General features: G+C 46.3%; 1 protein-coding gene and 1 long non-coding RNA gene across 3 annotated transcripts in view; one reads left to right on the forward strand and one right to left on the reverse strand.

Annotated features, from left to right (window-relative positions):
- LOC146009329 (uncharacterized) overlaps positions 1–1,475 on the forward strand; it is a 29,665-nt gene extending 28,190 nt beyond the window's left edge. The window contains exon 3 of the long non-coding RNA XR_014444640.1: positions 810–1,475. This is a non-coding gene — a long non-coding RNA (uncharacterized LOC146009329). The remainder of the gene's footprint in view (positions 1–809) is intronic.
- The window catches only part of ZMAT4 (zinc finger matrin-type 4), a 307,125-nt gene that overhangs the window by 16,885 nt on the left and 268,121 nt on the right, over positions 1–22,119 (reverse strand). The window lies entirely within an intron of this gene.

Raw genomic sequence — 22,119 nt, forward strand, 5'->3', positions numbered from 1 at the left:
AGACCAGAGGAAGACCGCACTCACACTATAGAGTAGACAACTTGAGGGGTGTTCAGAAAGAGGAAAACATGTATCACATGATCCTCAAATATATTCCAATTTTCCCTCCACACTGCGGGGGGGGGGAACTGAACACTCTCCTTATGAGCAACAAAGTCACTGATTCCGTGTAAAGTCACAATAATCCATTTAATATAACAGGTTAATTCTCATCTTGCTCCGACGTTTCGGTCCTTGCCCAGACCTTTATCAAGGAGCTTTAAGCGATGAGGCATCTGCGTTCAAAATAAGGCTTTTACCACAGCCCTGGGGGAATCAGGAGCAGCCTGAGGTGTTCAGGAACATAAAAAATGGTGTCTTGAACCATAGTGTACCGAGGCACTATAAGGACACCCATGGTTGTAATCCTGCTGGTACTAAGATCAAGGCCCTGGAGTTGGTACCTGCCAACAAAAGGGGCGGTGATAGGGATCGAGCGCTTCTAAGGCGCGAGACCTACTGGATCCTCACCATGAATAGCCTCACCCCTTTGGGGCTTAATGAAGGGTACGAGATCACCCCCTTCATTAACCGTTGAAGTACCATCATATCTTTTATTTGTCGGCTCTGACACTTTTATATATGTGCCTGTATCTGTATTTATGCTCTCTTTTGCCTTAAAGATGCTTTAAAAATGCTCTAAAAATGTTCTAATTATGCCAATTTGTTGTACTTGTATTATGTCCTTTTATTCATATCCATTTTTGTCTCTTTTTTATATATATATATATATATATATATATATATATATATATATATATACTTTTTAGGTCACGTATGATGGAATCTGTATCTACCTGAAAAAGCCTTCTGTATATACAGTCTCCACGGCACTTTGTTTGATACGCCGTTTCAAAATGTTTTTTATCTGCAATATATTGTTTGTTTAATTTACTCAAACAAATTGCCTTTATTTCTATGTACTATGAACTGTATATCTGTGTATGTTCTTGTATGTAACACATCATGTCGACATATGTCACTTTCATTGTCCAAATCGGCTTACTATGTTACCTTTTGAAAAAAAGATTCTGTGTCTTTAAATGTATCTTTAAAGTTGCACATGTTGCTGAATTGTAGATCAATTATGTTGCCGCACCCCAGTTAAATCTGATTGGTCACTGTGCATTTTTAAGTCCTGTGCTGTCTGTCACTAGCCACGCCCTCTGATGAAGTTTGGATACGAAATGCATTAGGGCAGGGCTAGTGACGACAGCTTTCCTTGCACCCGGCTTCTCCTGCTCCATCCACGTTCGCCTACACGCTGATACGCTGCTTGTCTTGGTGGCTAGCCGGCAGTCTGTTCGAGATCCAGCGGCGCCTTGGAAGGTGGTAGGAGTTATTGCCTGGGAGTTTTATGTCAAACCTTGTGGTAACCAGCCCACAGCGGTTATCCGCCTGGTACGAGTCTTTATTAATCTGTGTACCTGCACTTGTCTGTGTTTTAAAATAAATACGGTTTTACACTATGAGGCGCACCTCTTCTTGTTTTTGAACAGATTACCCCTTTCACTCCCGGAGTCCGGAGTGCTTCTTGGAGGTTGCTGCAGTCTCACCACGGACTTAGTGTTTTCTACAATCAGTGGACTGTCTGATTGGTTACAGCTGGTGGTTGGCTATACACTAGCGCAGGTTTACCTATACCTTTGTGCTCAAATATATATATATATATATATATATATATATATAGTGAATGATGGGTAGGTGCGGCACTCAGCTGTATCGACATACAAAAAAGACGACAGGACACTGTCGGTGTGTCAACGTTTCAGTGCTTTAATCGGCACTATCATCAGGATATCCTGATGATAGTGCCGATTAAAGCACTGAAACGTTGACACACCGACAGTGTCCTGTCGTCTTTTTTGTATGTCGATACAGCTGAGTGCCGCACCTACCCATCATTCACTTGACATGCTCAATTGCGAGCTGTGAGGGCACCAGTGCAAGATTATTCAAGCAGAGAGAGTGCCGGTCCTCCACGGATTATATATATATATACACATACATGCTCTTCTTTGCCTCACCAATCGCCACATGCAGCTCTTGTTGCGATTGGCGCCATTCCATACAGTGGGTGTGAATTTGGGGCACCAATCATGCACAAGTGACCGGATCGCTGCTAAGATGATCTACATCTGAACACACATGTACAGCGTGTACCCTAGTACCCTACCCAGCTTCTATCCTGTTATGCCCCTCCAGGCCCAAGGGGAGATGCCAGTGAGTTCTGTGCAATACTGGAATGACCATACTTGGCAATGAATGAGAAATTATACCGTTAGTCCCTTATCCCTATTCTTACCAGGAATCTTTACGAGAGTATTGTCAATAATTTGCACTGTGCATGCACCGATAATGAGCATACACCTCTATAAACCTGTAGCAAGCCAGCAGTGTTGGTTATGGTGGGGCGGTCTCTGAAGCAAGCGAGCAGTGTGAGGTATGAACATGTAGTCTATAGAGAAAGACAGCAGTGTGAGTTATGATGTGTCAGCATATAGATAATGCCAGCAGTGTAGTTATGATGAGTCAGCATACAGAGCATGCCAGCAGTGTGAGTTATGACGAGTCAGCACATAGAACATGCCGGCAGTGTGAGTTATGATGACTCAGCCTATAGAAAATGCCAGCAGTGTGAGTTATGATGAATCAGCATATAGAGCATGCCAGCAGTGTGAGTTAAGACAAGTCAGCGTATAGAGCATGCCAGCAGTGTGAGGTATGATGAGTCAGCATATAGAGCATGCCAGCAGTGTGAGTTAAGACAAGTCAGCGTATAGAGCATGCCAGCAGTGTGAGTTATGATGAGTCAGCATATAGAGCATGCCAGCAGCGTGAGTTATAATGAGTCAGCATATAGGGCATGCCAGCAAGGTGAGTTATGACAAGTCAGCGTATAGGGCATGCCAGCAGTGTGAGTTATGATGAGTAAGCATATAGAGCATGCTAGCAGTGTGAGTTATGATGAATCAGCATATAGAGCATTCCAGCAGTGTGAGTTATGATGAGTCAGCGTATAGAGCATGCCGGCAGTGTGAGTTATGATGAGTCAGCGTATAGAGCATGCCGGCATTGTGCGTTTATGATGAGTCAGCATATAGAGAATTCCAGCAGTGTGAGTTATGATGAGCCAGCATATAGAGCATGCTGGCAGTGTGAGTTATGATGAGCCAGCGTATAGGGCATGCCAGCAGTGTGAGTTATGATGAGTCATCCTCATCAGCGTACAGAGCATGCCAGCAGTGTGAGTTAGGGGACACCAACACTTCGAGTCCCAAATAAGACAAAAATTCTTTGTAGAACAATTCAAAATCATCCATCATGTACCATTATTCTGCAGTACAAAAACACAGCCCCCTAATAGGGAACGGAGCTTTGAAACACAAACACTTTTCAACCTAAAGAAAACACATTTGCAGAAAATAAAAATGTACTGAAGAACGCTGTATCTATAAGAGTGCTTTATCTAATACTAAACTTTATATTGTACCAACACATTACGCAGCACATTACAGAGCATAAAAAAAAAAAAAAAAAAAAGAAATTAGGGACAGCGCTGATTCAAGTAATGGTTTGATATTTTAATTTTAAAAATTGGTACAATTTAATTGATAAACATTAATCACCGGCCGGTAATTTACAAATCATAAAACAGCCATAAAATTCTAAAAAATAAAAAAAATTATATAAATAAAATACAGTTGGAGGTGCAATTAGTGTGACTGTCCTTTTGAGGATAATAGATGTGTTGAGTAACCTAGCATGGGTTAGTAAGCAGAAAGTTCTGTGGTGGTTTATATAAGAAGGTTTAATCCAATTAGCAACAGGTGGCTCTCTCACAGCCCCTAGCTGTTAGTGATAAGTGGCATGCATATTCCAGTATATGGTTAGTCAACTTAACAGTCAGTTTATACTTTAAAAGTTTAGTAACTTGCCAGGCTCCAGCTAAAGCTTTTTATGTTGTGGATCTTACACGGTTCTTAGGCTGCAGATTCCTTGCATGTGCAGTGCAGTCAAGAAGACTCGTCCACGCTTCTGGAATGGTGTCAATCAACCAGGGCTTGTGGCTGTATAAAAGTACCGGCACTTGTGGGTCTCTGTATCTATAAGAGTGCTTTATCTAATACTAAACTTTATATTGTACCAACACATTACGCAGCGCATTACAGAGCATGTATAATCTGTGACATAGGTCCCTGCCGTAGTACAGTTCACAGTCCCCACTGCACAATAGTTTTAAGTCCGCAAAAAATTCTGGTAGAACGTGTAAGTGCTCATATGGGGCCTTATTCTGATCGGTGCGGCCCGATCAGAAATATGCGGTCATGTCCGTGCAGGCGAATCCCCGCCTTCCATACGGATCGCCACCTCCGTCCGTACGCGGATATGTGGCGATCCGCATGAAATTGGACGGGGATACGCCTCCTCCGTCTTGGGAGCAGCCCCTGCATTCGATGGTCGCCGAACATCGAATGCAGGGCCGCACGCTCCACCAGGTCCCGCCACACAAGACCACACGGACACTTGTCCGTGTGAAATCATGTATGGGGGCGGGCAGCTGACATCCGGCGATGTCAGATGCCCGCCCCCTACACACGCGTCACGGCCTCATTACCATGCATACGCCCCGCGTTTGCATGGGAACGCCCATGAAACGCGGGGCGTATGCATAGGGTAATGAGGCTAAGTAGCCCCTCACGCCCCTCTACGCCCCCTGTGCGGCGTATAAAGAATACGTGCGGCGAAATCGCCTGCACATGCGCAGAGTGACCTCTGCACATGCGCAGACGATCAACATCGGCGGGACGTCCGCATGCGGTAAAATCCGCACCGATCAGAATAAGGGTCATGGATAGTACCCTGCTTGGTATAGAAACCATAGGGCCTGGTTTAAAGACAAGGTCAGAGTAAAGGGCGGCAGATGGGACAGTAACTGTCCCACGTACCGCAGGAACTTCCCGGTTTTTAGGGACATTCCTGTGTACCTCCCAGGGCTGGCAGTCCAGAAACAAAACCAAGAGCGGGCACAGCCACACCCCCTCTGAAGCGGGCCCGCAGTCCCATCACTGCAAGGTACTGTAACAACTGTGCTTCCCATTTGATAAACGATTGTGCTATAGATTTGCTGCTTATGTGACAAGACCTCTTCCAATAACACAGAGGCAGATGGGAAAAAAGTGTTTTTAAAAGAGAAGGCTATCTATTACAGGACTGAGACTTATCACTTAATCAGATTAAAGGGTAATTTTTTCCTGACCAATCTCCCTGTCTATCTTCCTTAGATCATTAGATACACTCTCTGGCAGAGTGTATCCGATGGTTAACTACCGAAACGATATTCTGTCCACGTCAAGCCCCCACCTTGGTATCATCTGCTCAATGTCATGGAGAGTTAAACACTCATGATGTAAGACAGAGTATATGCAGCAACATAAAAATGACAGACGGGCAGTTGAATAACAAACACTTAGCTTTAGTATCTTATTAAGTGTTATAATTCTAAAACATACAAGAGGTCGACTTAACAAGTTGCCTCAAGGTAACCGTAAAATTCGTTTTTTTTCTTCTGTATTTATTTCGTCTGCCTTGTTACAGTATGTGACTGCTTTATTTATATCCTGTATTCCTTATTATTAGTAGTATTTATTATTATCCTTTATTAGCTCCCATGTGGTAATAAATTCCACCCAATTGCGGTCATGCAGAGTCACAGTAGTGATTACAGACCTGCACACACGCAGAAGTATATTGAAGTATAAAGAAGTACCAAGTGGTTTTGAGCAACTAAATAATCTCAGTGTGGGCACCCCAGTCCTTGCACATTCAGATGTACGGCTACACCTGAGGAAGGGCTTGTGGCAAAACACACATACACACGGATACCACTGTGCCCAAATCAGACTCACCATGGAACAAAGATTTATTTATTTATTGCTAATTATTTATATAGCACACACATATTCCACAGCGTTTCCATTATCAAAAACCTTGATAATGGAAACGCTGTGGACGTGGTCTTCCTAGATTTTGCTAAAGCTTTTGATACAGTACCGCACAAGAGGTTGATAAATAAAATGGAGGACCTGGGATTTGGGGTAAGAATCTGTAGATGGGTAGGGAACTGGCTGTGTAATAGAAAACAAAGAGTGGTTGTGAACAGTGCAGTATCAAATATGACACTAGTACTAAGTGGGGTGCCCATTTTATTTAACATATTTATTGATGATATTGGGGTGGGGTTAATCAGCAATGTATCCATCTTTGCTGATGACACAAAACAGAGTTATTAGATCAACAGAGGATGTCTCCGCGCTTCAAAATGATCTTGACAATCTAGATGAGTGGGCAAAAAAGTGGAAGATGAGGTTCAGTGTGGATAAATGCAAGGTCATACACCTTGGGAGACATAACCAGTGTGCTAGTTATAACCTAAGCGGGGATGAATTGGGTACTTCAGTACTTGAAATGGATCTAGGTTGCCAAGTAGATAACAAACTGGGGTGTAGTGCTCAATGTCACATAGCATCAAAAAAGGCCAACAGAATTCTAGCATGTATTAAAAGGGGCATAAAAACTAGGGACTCAAAAGTAATTATGCCACTGTACAAAGCATTGGTTAGACAGCATCTAGAATATGGAGTACAGTTCTGGGTCCCTCACTATAAAAAGGACATCATAGAACTGGAAAAAAACCCAAAGAAGAGCAACAAAACTAATTAAGGGAATGGAGAATTTAAGCTACGAGGATAGATTGAGCAAAGTGGGACTGTTTACACTAGAGAAGAGACGTTTAAGGGGGGACATGCTCAACATGTACTAATATATCACGGGCCAATATAAGGAACTGTCAAGCACCCTTTTTACTGCAAGGAAGGAATCTAGGACATGTGGGCATGAGTTTAGATTAGAAGAAAGAAGATTTCGTTCCCTTAGAAGGAAGAATTTCTTTACGGTCAGAGCAGTCAAACTGTGGAACTCTCTTCCTGGTGAGGTGGTGTCGACTGACACGATAAACAAACATTTATTGGTTAAAAACATCCAAGGGAACAAATAAGAATCATAATCTGTCTTTAAAAATATCAGAATATACTAAATAACCAGGGATAAGCTATTAAAACATAGGTTGAACTCGATGGATGCAAGTCTTTATTCAGCCTTATCTACTATGTAACTATGTAAGAATATTTGAACAATCGCATCAGTCCCTGCCCCAGTGGAGCTTACAATCTATATTCCCTACCACATGTACACGCACACACAGACATTCTAGGGTTAATTTTGTTGGGAGACAATTATCCTACCAGTATATTTTTGGATTGTACCTGGAGAATATACAAACTCTGCACAGTTAGGGCCATGGTGGGAATCGAACCCATGACCTCAGTGCTGTGAGGCAGTAATGCTAACCATTACACCATCCATGCTGCCCCAGATATTAGAATGTAAGTAAACAGGCCCCTAAACGTGTATGCCTTTGAAGTGCAGCTTTTGCCCCCACTGCCTGCCTGGTGGTTTGTCTGGACAGCCCAATAGATAAGGTGGCTCTCCTGTATGCCCAATGCAGCTCTCCATATAACAATCTAAGAGGTAGCTCTCCCTGATGCTGGGTGCAGCTGTCCAGCTCCCAATAGGCAATCCCTTCCCTAATTACACAGAGCTCTCCCTCCTCATACACATAGGTAGCTCTCCCTGATACTGGGTGCAAGTAATCCCTTCCCTGATCTTTACACCAAGCTTTCCCTCCCATGCACAGAGGTAGCTCTCCCTGATGCTGGGTGCAGCTGTCCAGCACCCAATAGACAATCACTTCCCTGATCTTTACACCAAGCACCCCCTCCCATACACAGAGGTACAATAGCTCTCCCTGATGCTGGGTGCAGCTGTCCAGCTCCCAATAGACAATTCCTACCCTGATCTGTACACCAAGCTCTCCCTCCCCATACACAGAGGAAACTCTCCCTGATGCTGGGTGCAGCTCTCCAGCTCCCAATAGGCAATCACTTCCCTGATATTTACACCAAGCTCCCCCTCCCATACACAGAGGTAGCTCTCCCTGATGCTGGGTGCTGCTGTCCATCTCCCAATAGGCATTCCCTTCCCTGATCTTTACACTGTGCTCTCCCTCCCCATACACAGAGGTAGCTCTCCCTGATGCTGGGAGCTGCTGTCCATCTCCCAATAGGCATTCCCTTCCCTGATATTTACACCGTGCTCTCCCTCCGATACACAGAGCTAGCTCTCTCTGATGCTGGGTGCTGCTGTCCATCTCCCAATAGGCATTCCCTTCCCTGATCTTTACACTGTGCTCTCCCTCCCCATACACAGAGCTAGCTCTCCCTGATGCTGGGTGCAGCTCTCCAGCTCCCAATAGGCAATCACTTCCCTGATATTTACACCAAGCTCCCCCTCCCATACACAGAGGTAGCTCTCCCTGATGCTGGGTGCTGCTGTCCATCTCCCAATAGGCATTCCCTTCCCTGATCTTTACACTGTGCTCTCCCTCCCCATACACAGAGGTAGCTCTCCCTGATGCTGGGTGCTGCTGTCCATCTCCCAATAGGCATTCCCTTCCCTGATCTTTACACTGTGCTCTCCCTCCCCATACACAGAGGTAGCTCTCCCTGATGCTGGGAGCTGCTGTCCATCTCCCAATAGGCATTCCCTTCCCTGATATTTACACCGTGCTCTCCCTCCGATACACAGAGCTAGCTCTCCCTGATGCTGGGTGCTGCTGTCCATCTCCCAATAGGCATTCCCTTCCCTGATCTTTACACTGTGCTCTCCCTCCCCATACACAGAGGTAGCTCTCCCAGATACTGGGAGCTGCTGTCCATCTCCCAATAGGCATTCCCTTCCCTGATCTTTACACCGTGCTCTCCCTCCCCATACACAGAGCTAGCTCTCCCTGATGCTGGGTGCTGCTGTCCATCTCCCAATAGGCATTCCCTTCCCTGATCTTTACACTGTGCTCTCCCTCCCCATACACAGAGGTAGCTCTCCCTGATGCTGGGAGCTGCTGTCCATCTCCCAGTAGGCATTCCCTTCCCTGATATTTACACCGTGCTCTCCCTCCGATACACAGAGCTAGCTCTCCCTGATGCTGGGTGCTGCTGTCCATCTCCCAATAGGCATTCCCTTCCCTGATATTTACACCGTGCTCTCCCTCCGATACACAGAGCTAGCTCTCCCTGATGCTGGGTGCTGCTGTCCATCTCCCAATAGGCATTCCCTTCCCTGATCTTTACACCGTGCTCTCCCTCCCCATACACAGAGCTAGCTCTCCCTGATGCTGGGTGCTGCTGTCCATCTCCCAATAGGCATTCCCTTCCCTGATCTTTACACTGTGCTCTCCCTCCCCATACACAGAGGTAGCTCTCCCTGATGCTGGGTGCTGCTGTCCATCTCCCAATAGGCATTCCTTTCCCTGATATTTACACCAAGCTCCCCCTCCCATACACAGTGGTAGCTCTCCCTGATGCTGGGTGCTGCTGTCCATCTCCCAATAGACAATACCTTCCCTGATATTTACACCGTGCTCTCCCTCCGATACACAGAGCTAGCTCTCCCTGATGCTGGGTGCTGCTGTCCAGCTCCCAATAGGCAATCACTTCCCTGATCTTTACACCAAGCTCCCCCTCCCATACACAGAGGAAGCTCTCCCTGATGCTGGGTGCTGCTGTCCATCTCCCAATAGGCATTCCCTTCCCTGATATTTACACCGTGCTCTCCCTCCCATACATGGAGCCCTGAGAATAAGCTAGAAATGTTCAAGGTTATAGAGAAGTCAAGATGTATCATGCTGCAGCTTGAGGAATTGTGCATGGAACTGTATATAGAGCAAGTCTATGTTTTAAGGGTTTATGTTTATCTCTATCTCTACGCAGCCTAAATGCGTCAAAGGAACACACAAATTTCAAAGGAAGCAGAACACTAATAATAAATTCTAATTCCAATCAAACAGCGTTATTAGAGACACTTCACAATTATCTCGCTAATAAAAAACTTGGCTCCCTGCCAATCCAATCCACAGCAATTACAACGTAACAGGTTTCCAAAAAAACAAACAAATCCATTTTGTAAATGTAATTTATTTAACAAGGGATTAGCGAAACCTTGTAATTAAGCAGTCACTCATAAATGCATATACTGTACACCAGACTGCTTTCTATCATATTTCACCCAACAGAAGGGAGGCAGATTATAGTGACGGGACATGTTTGTGTTTGTATTGTTGTCCTTCAGACGGTTTCAGCACAGTTGTGGCTAATGAGCTGCCAGTCAGTAAATCTGAGCACGGTGACATTTCACCGGCCCCTCTGGAGAAAGCAATCGGAAAGGGCTGGGAACGTAGGGGGTTATACAGATGTGATATCTTCTCTGATAATTTGCAGAGTCCCGCGATCTGATAGCCCCCCCCATACTGAACTCTAACCTCATGTAAGCCTGTGAAAGGCCTTTGAAAATAGCGCATGTCTGCAATCATCTGCACAACCATTTGCAAGTCCCCATTGAATGATTTTTCCCGGTGTGTGCAGTCTCTGCGTAACCCAGGCCCTACTCTTCTGTGCGATAGAAACAGGCTGTTCGGGGCCAGAGCTGACGTCCCGCACCCTCCCTAAAAATACTTGGGAAGGCCTGGGTTATTCCTAACACTCCCAGAAAACGGCTGGGTGACACTCACAAACATCAGGGTCCTGTCACTCATCTTGCGCATGACTTGCGATTAGAAAAGACAAGGCACAGTCTTTGAATTTACTAAAATTCCTTTCCCTCTCTCAGATCACAACCTTATCACCTGCATTGCTCTCCTTTAGCTCACACTGGGCAGATGTATTAAGCCTTAACAAGGGATAAAGGCAAGTGTGATAAGGAGAGATAAACGTCCAGCCAATCACCTGCCATGTTACAGGCTGTGTTTGAAAAAAGTCAGTAAGGAGCTGATTGGCTGGACGTTTATCTCTCCTTATCACACTTGCATTTATCTCTTGTTAAGGCTTAATACATCTGCCCCATTGTCCTGACTGACACTGCATTGTCCTGTATGGCCTGGTTGTCTCATTCATGCATAGAAGGGCAGCGGTCCTGCACACACCCGGGCATTGAAAGAAAAGTTAATGAAAGAGGCAGCTGTTCAGCGCAGAAGTTCTAGCCACAAGGCAACCAAGGCACCTGCCCCAAGGGACTCCATTACGATATCCTGGCTGTCCAAAGTGTTTCAAGAGGAGCATTGCGTGACTACGGCATAATGGCATGACATCAGATGGAACTGGCCACACTCCCAAAGTCTCTTGCTCTGGTTTAATCCCCTGTGTGGCAGTCAGTTTACTCTAAATGTGACACAGGTGTGTTTTCTCAGGACCCCCATTCTAACCCCTGGACTTTCTACCTGCTTACTGAGCTGACCAGAGAGGTCTTGTTTCGGGATTAACCAGGCCTAATCGGGACACCTCCAACGGCACCCAGAATATTCTTCTACACACTTCAATGGGAACTCTGCAAAATAGTCCAGTGCAGGTTTTTTTATCTTTAATTTGAGGATCTTCTATTCATGGCCCTGAGTAATGTTTTACATTTTGTGCCATTTATACTGTTTCTAATTGCGTGTGGTTATTATCCCACTAGCAGCCGCTCTTTTAGGAACTATTCGAGGAAAGCGCTCGGGAACAACAATTTATTGTTTTTCTTGTTCAGTGACACAGGTATTAAGCCTACAAACAAAAGACCTAGATTCTGATTCAGAGTTGTACGCAATTCCGATGTTCATACAGCTGAGCATAGATCGGTAGACTGTACAGGCACCAAGGTACTCTATCGATGCTGGCTGTAATCAGCAGCAAACTGGTATCTTGCCTAGAGAGGGCAGCCAGTTCAGTGAGGAACGGAGGGCGGGGCCACGGACAGGGGGGGATGGGGGCGGTCGTCGGATAATCAGTGTGGGGGCAGGGTCACTGCCGGTATTTCAGGCATTGCACAGCAGGGGGGGGGGGCTACAAATTGCGTAATTTGCCCACACCGACCCCCTAGTCCGGGAGGCTTGCCTACCTTTCCAGGGCAGGGAGGTTGACCCAATTCCCGAGGGTAGGCAACCCTGTATTATTTTCATCTACATTTTGCATTGGTTGGGTGGATGTTTTAATGCAGGTTGCAGTTCATATAGGTAGGAAATAAAGGACCCCAACAACATCTACAGTATAAACTTTCAGCATCCACCCGATCTCACAAGAACCACAACATATAATGTGCCTGCTGTGAAAGAGGTAGCTACAGTACATGGTGCATGGAGATCCGGAGGACCAGGCCCTGGCTCTGTATATATCCTTGTGTCAGGCACGGTCAGGGGTGCATTGTGCTGTCAGTAAGCAGAACAGCGATCGCTGGTTGCATTCACAACTCAATACAGCTGATGCTTATCTGAAAAGAGTTGGACGGCTGCCTCTAGGATTTAATTAACCCAGATAATAGCAATTCCCCCAACCAATGCTTAAGACATGGGGCAGTTCCTATGCCGCTGCTTGCTGCCATATAGTAAGAGAGGGGTTAAGAATAGTACCAGACATGACAGCCTCAGTCCTGCCATCCATGGCACTATAAAGGACTTATCAATGTGGGAGCCAGGGCCACCCATAGGGGGGTGCTGTGGGTACAGCTGTCCCTCTGGAAGGGCCCGGGCAGCTCATTTTGCCCACAGCAACCCCCCCTCGACTGCCTCCGCTGTGCTGCTTGCGCTGCACTGAACAAAGCACAGGCTTCTTCAATGCAGGACGTTGGCGGACAATTAAAATGCTGCACCAGCTTTTGAGCCAATCAGAGCTCGTGTACCATTAGTCAATCAGAGCGGCTGCCGGTACACAAGCTCTGATTGGCTCACGAGCCGGTGCTGCATTTTAATTGGACGAAGGTGTCCTGTGCTGTGCTTCGGGACCTGCTGCGTTCAGCAGGAGGGGATAAGGGAGCAGGAGTCGGGCGGTAAGGGAGGGGGGGGGCTTGGAGGGGCCCGGACTGGAAATCCGTCCCGAGTCCCAAAATTCCTAGTGGCAGCCATGGTGGGAGCACATTAGTTTTTTTAATGTGTGATTGACAGTGAACGGTTCTGTGGGCGCTATCTGGGTAAAACTCGGGCTGCATGTTAAAAAGCGGGCCGGTGGCAAAACTGTGCCATCCAGATCAAAGGTGGCGAAGCAAACACTGGATCAGTCGAATCATTTATCATCATCAGCACCTTACGGAGTGACATACACTTGCCTACAAACATGAATTAGGCCCAATTACAGGAGCCATCTATATGGACGTATTACTAAAGAACTGAAATGGGGCCGGGCATATTTTCCAGCGAGTGTGCCTAATTATCTGCATCTTTATTTCTGCAGCACATACATGTCTCTCTGTGTGTACATCCCCATATTCATGGCCCTTTATGTGGTTTTGCCAGGTTTTTTTTAAATAACTGTTTGCTTAGTTTTGAAATATTGCAGTAATTTATTTCCAGTCATCCGCAGAGCTCATTTGGTTATCAAGCTCCGAGCCGCTCCAAGTCGTCAGAGGGCGTGAGTAATTGATTATGCGTTGAGAGACATTAGCTCTGGAAACACTTGGTCTAGGATGGCTACAGCTCAGCTTTTAAAGAACAGAAGCAAAAACAGAGGGATGTTGCTCATATGGCGGAATTGCCAGAAAGTAATATATATATATGTATTTATTAATTAACAGTTTCTTATATAGTGCATACATATTCTGCAGCGCTTTACAGAGAATATTTGAACATCAGTCCCTGCCCCAGTGGAGCTTAAAGTCTATATTCCCTACCACAGGTACACGTGCACTCTAGGGCTAATTTGGTCCAATTAGGACTAATTAGCATACGAGTATATTTTTGGATTGTGGGAGGAAACCGGAGTACCCGGAGGAAACCCACACAAGCACGGGGAGAATATACAAACTCCGAACAGTTAGGGCCATGGTGGGTACGTTAGTAGTAGGTAGCATGGGGGTAGGCGGTTAGTGTTAGGCACAAGGGGGTGGGTTTAGGATAGAGAGAACTACTTACCGGAACACCGGAGGATCAGAGGTCTGACCCAGAAGTGACAGTCAGATGACTACAGGGAAGATGCCACTGGAGCCTGTGCCACCACCTAGAGCAGGTAAGCGACAGCTGGGCAACCAGAGACGATGTGCCGACATTCTAACATGTCAATATTTCAACAATGTCTGCACAATAAATGTTGACATGGGCAACACCCATATTAGGACCATGCTGACAGCCTCCTAGAAATCATCGATGGTTTATGGCCGTTGTCGAATAGTTTTGCCATCGATGAGGGAGAACCAGATGGTTTCCCATCGATCGAATAGTTTTGTTTTTCTTTTTTCCCCAAGGGGCCAGGACATCAAGGGGCTCCATAGCTCCGCCCCCGACACGCATGAAGCCCGCCCCCATATATTGATTGGACCACAGGCCAATCAATCAAAGAAAATGGATGACCATCGATATGTAAAAACATCAATGGTCATCCATTGCATAGTAATGCACTATCGATGGCCAGTTGCACTTTTGCCATCGTTGGCAACCTTTGATGGCAAAGGCAACAATGGCCATCCTTAAATGACGCTACTGGGTGTGCCACACCCTCTGTACAGCTTCCTCATGTGAGTACCGCCCCTGCCTCACCCCCCTATTCATATCATGCTCATTGGCCTGCTCCATCAAGCTTGCTGCTCTCTCCTGGAGAGGGCAGCCAGGACTTTCGTAGAGGGTCATCTGGAGACAACTACAATGGATGCCTTATTTATCCAATGGGGTCATAGACAACACAACTGTAACCTACGTGTAACATTTCTTCCTAAATCAGACAGTTCGGTAAAACGTAATTACCGTAATAACAATAAGGGGATATTATCACTCGTAGGAAGAGCTTACAGCACAGGAAATAGATCTAACCTGCAAACACTCCTCCACACTGAGAATACAAATACATTACCCCCAGACTATCCCTTAGGAACTAATTATACTAACAATGCAAAAATACATGTTATTAACACGGTAACATAGTTAAGTGCTGTTCTCATTGCACAGAGTGGGGCTAATGTGGTCTATGAATTTCAGGTCATAAAGTAATACAATCTTCTCATCCTATTAGAGGCTGTCTGTAAAATATATCATTACAATGGCATATTTATTCTAAAATATGGGCTTCATTTAAAGTGTCGATTAAACTATTGTGATTGATCGTACACCAAGTTTACACGAGCTTATCGCTAAAAATAAACACAGAAACAACTGCGTGAGTTAAAAGGTCATATAGTATTTATTCGTTGGTATGACCCTATTTGTAAAGGCAGGGAAGGCGAAATCATGACCAGCTCCAGTCAACGGCTGGTAATAATGGCAGCTACTGAAATGCCCTCAACTATAACATGGCAGCGACTAAATGCCCCATCTAGCTAAAGGCATAAGCTGCGCTGCGAAGGTCTCGCACCCCTTACTATGGCATGCCGAGGATCCTCAGAGAAGAAGTTCCTGGTGCCCCCTCTTGCAAAGATAGGACTCACCAGCTGTCTTCAAAAAAGGGGTAACGGCCCCACAGCAACCACTTATACCTCAACATGATCGCTGGTCAAAAAATACCTTCCCGACTATTGAATAAAATTGAGAATGCCGAATCAAATTGAGCGGCCAATCGGTATGGTGGCACATGAATAGGGAAGGGGGAGGGTGGACTGCCAGAAGAATTCAAGAGGAAGTGCCGGCATTTAAAAAAACCTAATATACCCTTCATTAAGCTACCCCCCCCCCCACAACCCCCCCGTAACCTTATAAAAAAAACTCCCTGAAGTGCGTATATATGTTTGTCTGAATGCACTAATCTTGAAAACCGTTGGATGCATCTTTGTGCAGTTTCCGCTAGTATGTAGTGCAGTTCTTGTAGAAGGTTTAGGTATATCCAAGAAAATTCACTGTGGTAGGGCCGGGCAGTGTGTGTGGTCTCTCGCTGTGGTTGGCTGGGTGCTTGGGTGTCGATTGCAACAGTGGTAGTCAGGATGGAGAGCAGCTGGTGAATAAGTAGGGATGTGTCGCTAGTATGCATATATATATATATATATATTAGTTCACAGACTTGTATATTATATTAGTTCACAGATTGAAGCACGATGTTGTGAGTCGTTGGAGGAATGATTCATTGTTTAATGATTTTTCAGTGTTGTTCCGCTGCCATTGGCAGTGACATCAAACATTTCTGGCCAGAGGTTCTTTAAATTGCCCTGACAGCTCTGCGTGCGATGGCAATGTCCCAGCATATTAAAATTAATCAAGGAGATCATTATCACATCAGCGGAACTTTTTCTCCAGTTTGGCAATAGCACTTTCTATGATGACTCTCGCCGTCGAGGTAATGGAGAAATATTATTGCATTCTCTTCCATGTTATTTAATTTTGCTTCACTCAAGGGCAGAGCCGCCAGAAGGGTACTATCAATCCCCCCACCTTTCCTCCTCAAGGGATGCCCTCTCCAAGCCTGTAATGAGCTGTCACTGGTGTTGACAGATCTCACAGCCTTGGGTCCCGATACCTCTGCTACCTTGCTCTGTTTTGTGAAATCGATCAAACGCGTATTTCTCCCTTACATGGGGCTGCGTGGAGGCATTTGCCGGCTATATTTGTTCTAGTGAAGGATGATAAAACATATAATCTATGCAGCCTGCATGTAGCTGGCAGATAAGAGAGATCTCAGAAACGTTGACTGCGGATATGCTGAAAGTTCAATTTAGAATGTGTTACTGGAGAAGAGGAATGCCAGCCAGTGTACAATAAACACAGTGTAGTCTAAGGGGAACCGAACTGTTGGCATCACATTGTGCAAACAAAGGATCGCTAAGCAAAGTTTCCAAAAGATCCTTTTTCTAGATCTAAAGTCTGCAAAGACCTTCAATGTTGGAGAAACGCCTTTCCTTTGACACATTTTGATTTAATTCTAAGCATTCTGTGGTGTGGGGATGTACTAAAGCAGTGGTTTCCAACCTGGGGTATGTGTACCCCTGGGGGTATGCTGCAGACCAGTTGGGGATACTTGAAAATAATATTGGTAATGGTGGAAGAAGTCTGCCATTGTCGTTGAGATAAACCACGTTGCGTCACTTACAGTTCCGTCTGCAGCGTCATCAGCGCCTCCTCGTGCTTTTGCCCGACCAGCAATTCACTGCGAACTACCCGCGCTACCCTAAGACATCAGCCATTATATGACCCACGCTGACACGGGTGGAGTAAGCAGCGGAATTAATCCTACAGGCGTTAGCGGGAGCCCCGAAGACAGTACACAGCCAGCAGCCAGACACAGAGGGACCTGATTCCTGACCACACACTATTCCTCCGCTACGGTAGACAGTGCACAGCCAGAGGCCAGGCACAGAGGGACCAATTCTTGACCACACACTGCTCCTCTACTACTCCTTAATATACTATAAGGACATGCATACTGCTTACTTCCACTCCACTCGTAAGTACTGTGGATATTTCAAATTGAGAGGAAGGGTTCCCCTAAATGAGAAGCCTAATCAAGGGGTACGGGAGAGGAAAAAGGTCTGGAATCGCTGCACTAAAGCAATGTTGATGTTGACAGCGCAAGTTTCCGAGAACACTGTAAATAGTACTCAGCGTATATTCTGTATAAGAGATTTTTAGAAGAGTTCCAAAAATCATGTTCTACATTGTACTGTACACCTGAGAAATCGACACGGGATACTGACGTAAGACATTTTAGAGGGAGTTTTTTTCCTAATTATCCCCACTTAGTGATTAGATAAAAGGGCAGTATGCTGTAATATCCGTGGCCCCACTTCGCCGGCAATTGCCGGCTGCCACATCTATCGATATACACTAACATATGTGATTATTAAGCAAAGGAAAGCTCTTGCGATAAACGCGTCAAGTAACCGTGGACTTTCTCTGTGGCTGGGATGAAAGCAGCCTATCCAACCCGTTCTGTGAATTCACGCTGCAGCGATCAGGTTCAAATAGGGCCCAATATCTTCCATCCATAGGACTTAGAACTTGGAAGGGATCATTTTTGCATAGGTAGTGAAAGCACCAGCAAAAGTATTATTTTGGGGTCTATTCAGTCCCGTTCGTTATGGTCCAAATTTGGCCCCTTCCTCATTGTTTGGGGTCTGCACATGTGCAAATCCCAGGAGGTCCGAGGGCGGGCAGGGGACAGCAGCAGGGGGACGCAGGAGTGTCGTTGTCTGCGTGTGGTGGGCAACTGATGTCACATGACATCAGCACCGCCCCCTTTTTCGTCCATCTCCGTCCAGCATAAAAGCATAGATTTAATTTTATTGACGATCAGAGAAAAAAATCATTCGAAGGTCAGCGACCATCGAATTATTTTTTGACCAGGCGGCCGCATGCGAGAGGATTCGGGCGGTGGGGTGCTGGGCGGCGGTTATCTGTTTGCTAGACAGCGAGTATACGTGGCTTAGCGAACAGCACTGAATAGGGCCCTTTATTCCAGTCTACTAGTACCTGTGAATTAAATTTAATTCACTTCAGTTAAAGTTAATTCACTTATTTATCGACTCTTCCTTCAAACAGCGATAAGAGGAAATAATAAAATCCATCATTCATGCACAGCACAATGTGCAGAACCTCTCATAGCTTGTTACTTTCTTATCAGGATGGCCCAGGAGCCGGAGATGGTGCCGGCTGAGTGATTATATCCTGCCGGCAGGGGTTAGGTCTTTATACATCACGTAAGTCAGCTGTACGTCTCTATTACCTTCTCCTGCACGGCTCACACAAAACAGGTGGGAAGAAACAGACAAAGGGGGCATCTACCACGACCCACCACCATCCCGCACTGCCCCCCGCCGCCCCGCACCGACCCTCCCCTCACCTGTGTCCGGGCAGCACAGAGTAGTGCTGCCCGGACCTGTGACCTCCTCCTCCCTGCACTGTAATCCTCTTCCGGGTGCAGGGAGGAGGAGGAGAGCCATCTCCCCCGCAGCAGCAGCAACAGCGCCGGGTAAGGGAGGCAGGGGGGACCCGATGGGACCCGCTGACTCACCGCAAAGGAAAGCTCTTAACGCAAGAGTTGTCCTTAGCCATAATTATCGCATATGTTAGAGCATATGCGATAATTATGTCAGCGATGGGCGGCGGAGGGGGGATGTTAGAACACCCCGCCCAAAGAATGTTCCAAGGAGCGATGACAGTTGGTATGCGGTTCCCAAGGTGATGAGCAAGGTCATAGGCAGACAGTAACAGAATAAGCACGATAAAGCGTAGCGGTGATGAACCTTCTATAGTGCACATGGATTGGGTGGGTGGTCAGGGTATTTGGATGGCTGTATATACAGTATACTGTATATCAGGGTATTTGGATGGCTGTATATACAGTATACTGTATATCAGGGTTGCCTACTTTTCAGCTGCCCTCTCAAGGAGGGGGGGGGGGGGGGGTAACATTATTTCCCACTCTCTATGCAGTATACATCACGTAACCTCCCGCACTCCGGGATAAAACGACCTTGTTGAATTATAACGCTGCAAATACCTTTGGTTTTAATGAGAATGTCACTTGTAAGTCTACAGAATATATGGGAAGCTGTGATACACAAGCCTGAGAAGGGCCAGGCAGGCTTTCATGCTCCTGTGCTCTTTTCTCCACCCCGCAGCTTATCTTTGTATTTTATACTTCACCACGTTTCAGTTCTTTATCGGTTTTTGACTTTACCTGCGCAGTGATCAGTGAGAGAATTAGCGGCTTCCCACTCTGGGGCTGCTGAACCGCAGCGCGGGCGGCTGACTGACCCTCAGCAACACAGCCTGACGAGTTGTGCATTAACAGGTCAATATTCAGTTGTAGAAATTAGAATTGATATTAAAAAGTAACCAGTAGTGATACAAAATGTGTAGCAAATATATAATATATTGGCAAAAATACATATATATATATACATACTAGTAAGCCCACTCAAAGCAACTGCTTTGAAAGCTAGTCTGCTACCTTGTGATTGCCTCTGTGTTTCTGCATGCGTGATAAAGAGATGTAGATGTATAAAAATATAAATAGATGATATATATAGAGAGAGAGAGAGGCAGACGTTCAAGCAGTGGCACTCAGCAGGATTTTAAAAAGTGTCAAAATCAGGTTAGGGCTTAATTCCATCAATCTGGATCCAATTCCGACCGATTGGATGTAGATTGTATGTAAATTGGGCATGTTTTTGCATGTTTAGATCCAATTCCGATCCAATTCCAATCCGATGCACGTCCCTGCTGTCTGCTGCAGATAGGATCTGTAAAAGATCCATTCAACGGATACAGACTCAGATCGGATTGGGATCAGATTGGATGCAGATCGTTAGCAGATTGTAACGATCTACTAACAATCAGGATCGTTCTGGTGTGTACCAGGCCTTAGTGGTCTGTTATTTATTCGGTACTTATATGATAGTTGGGCGCCCACTATAGTAAGTACGCTCATACCCCCACTATCCATGTCGGCATGGAATCAGTTTTATATAGACGTGAGCAGACGCTCCGGGGTGGGCACCCATCGGTTTATGGCCATAGAGACGCTGGGTGGACCCCAGTGAATGCAGGTGTGCCCCTGCCTGCTCGGGGTGGGCAGATGATGTCACATGGCTTCAGTGCACGCCCCCAATTTGCAGAAGACCGTTCAGCTTGAAAGTAAGTCAAAGTACTTTCAGCTGCGAACAGAGGGAAATATAATTTAATGGTGTTTAACCATTGAACTATGTTTCCTCCGTGTGAGTAGAACGGATAATCATCGGAATCCCAATGATTTTGGGTTTCTCAAGCAGTGACGATGTCCGGCCATTGACAGATTACCACATACAAGGCATGTATGATGGCAGAAGCTGAACTACAGGTAAGTGCCTGAAACACATGGGAGGTTATTCTGATGTCAGCCAAGGGCGTAACTACCATAGGTCGAGGGGGTGCAGCTGCTATAGGGCCCAGAGATTTGGGGGTCCCATCGTCCCTGTGTAAGTTAGATGTGCTATCTATAAGTATCAGTATTGGCTGGTAAATAGGGGCCCTAACAAACTTTTGCTGTGGGGCCTATGGACATCTAGTTACGCCCCTGATGTCAGCTGCCCGCCCCCGGCACTCATGTCAATTGGTCATCACAATGAGAACACCCAGCTTTCAGGAGAACACTTATTAAGCGCTGGACGTTCCCATGGGTGCAACTACCCGCCGCCACCCCACACCCAAACTGGTGGGTGCGAGCACCTGGCGCATGCACATGCACAAAAGAGAAACATCAGTCCTCCGTGCATGCGATGCGTGTGTGCCAATTCAACCAGAATAAGGTCCTTGGTCTGATGACACGTGGGAAGCCGTAGTGTCCATGTGTGCACCTTCCGCTGCTATTACTCCTGTGACATTGATGCACGGATTCAGTATTGAATCCCGGCGGTCGGGATCCCGGCGTTCAGAATCCCGACGCTGGAATCCCGACAGCCGAAATGCCGACAAGGGGGGGACGTGGATCGCACCCCCTTGCGGGCTCGCTGCGCTCGCCACGCAGCGGGCCCGGTGCCTCGCTACGCTCGGCACACTAATTTATTCTCCCTCCAGGGGTGTCGTGGACACCCACGGAGGGAGAAAGTGTCGGCATTTCGGCGGTCGGGATTCCGGCGTCGGGATTCTGAACGCCGGGATCCCGACCGCCGGGATCGTAACTGCATCCCTGATGCACTAATTTGCATCCCAGGCATTTCCATTGCAGAATTAGATGCATATATTTAGTACTGTGTGTTTTTTTCACTTTCAAACTTCCCTGGAAAGTTTAAACTGAACAGTAAGGTATCTGGCTAAAACAATGGACTAATTGCAGATTTTTAGCTGAAAAAAACTCAACCGTTGGTGCTTGTTTTGGACGGGAGACATGCTAATTGCTACCTATCCCATCCAGCAGTGACAGCAGAGTGGCGATGTAAGGAGTTGGTGAAAAGCCCAGCCATTGTGTTCATCCAGCTGCTGCGGAAATGTGAAGGGCGCGTGTATCTAATGGGTGCAGAGTGCGTGGGCAGTACCAGCGGTGTCTGTCACTG

The sequence above is a fragment of the Crinia signifera genome, chromosome 6, assembly GCF_055691185.1.
Source record: "Crinia signifera chromosome 6, ASM5569118v1, whole genome shotgun sequence".
Taxonomy (NCBI): Eukaryota; Metazoa; Chordata; class Amphibia; order Anura; family Myobatrachidae; genus Crinia; species Crinia signifera.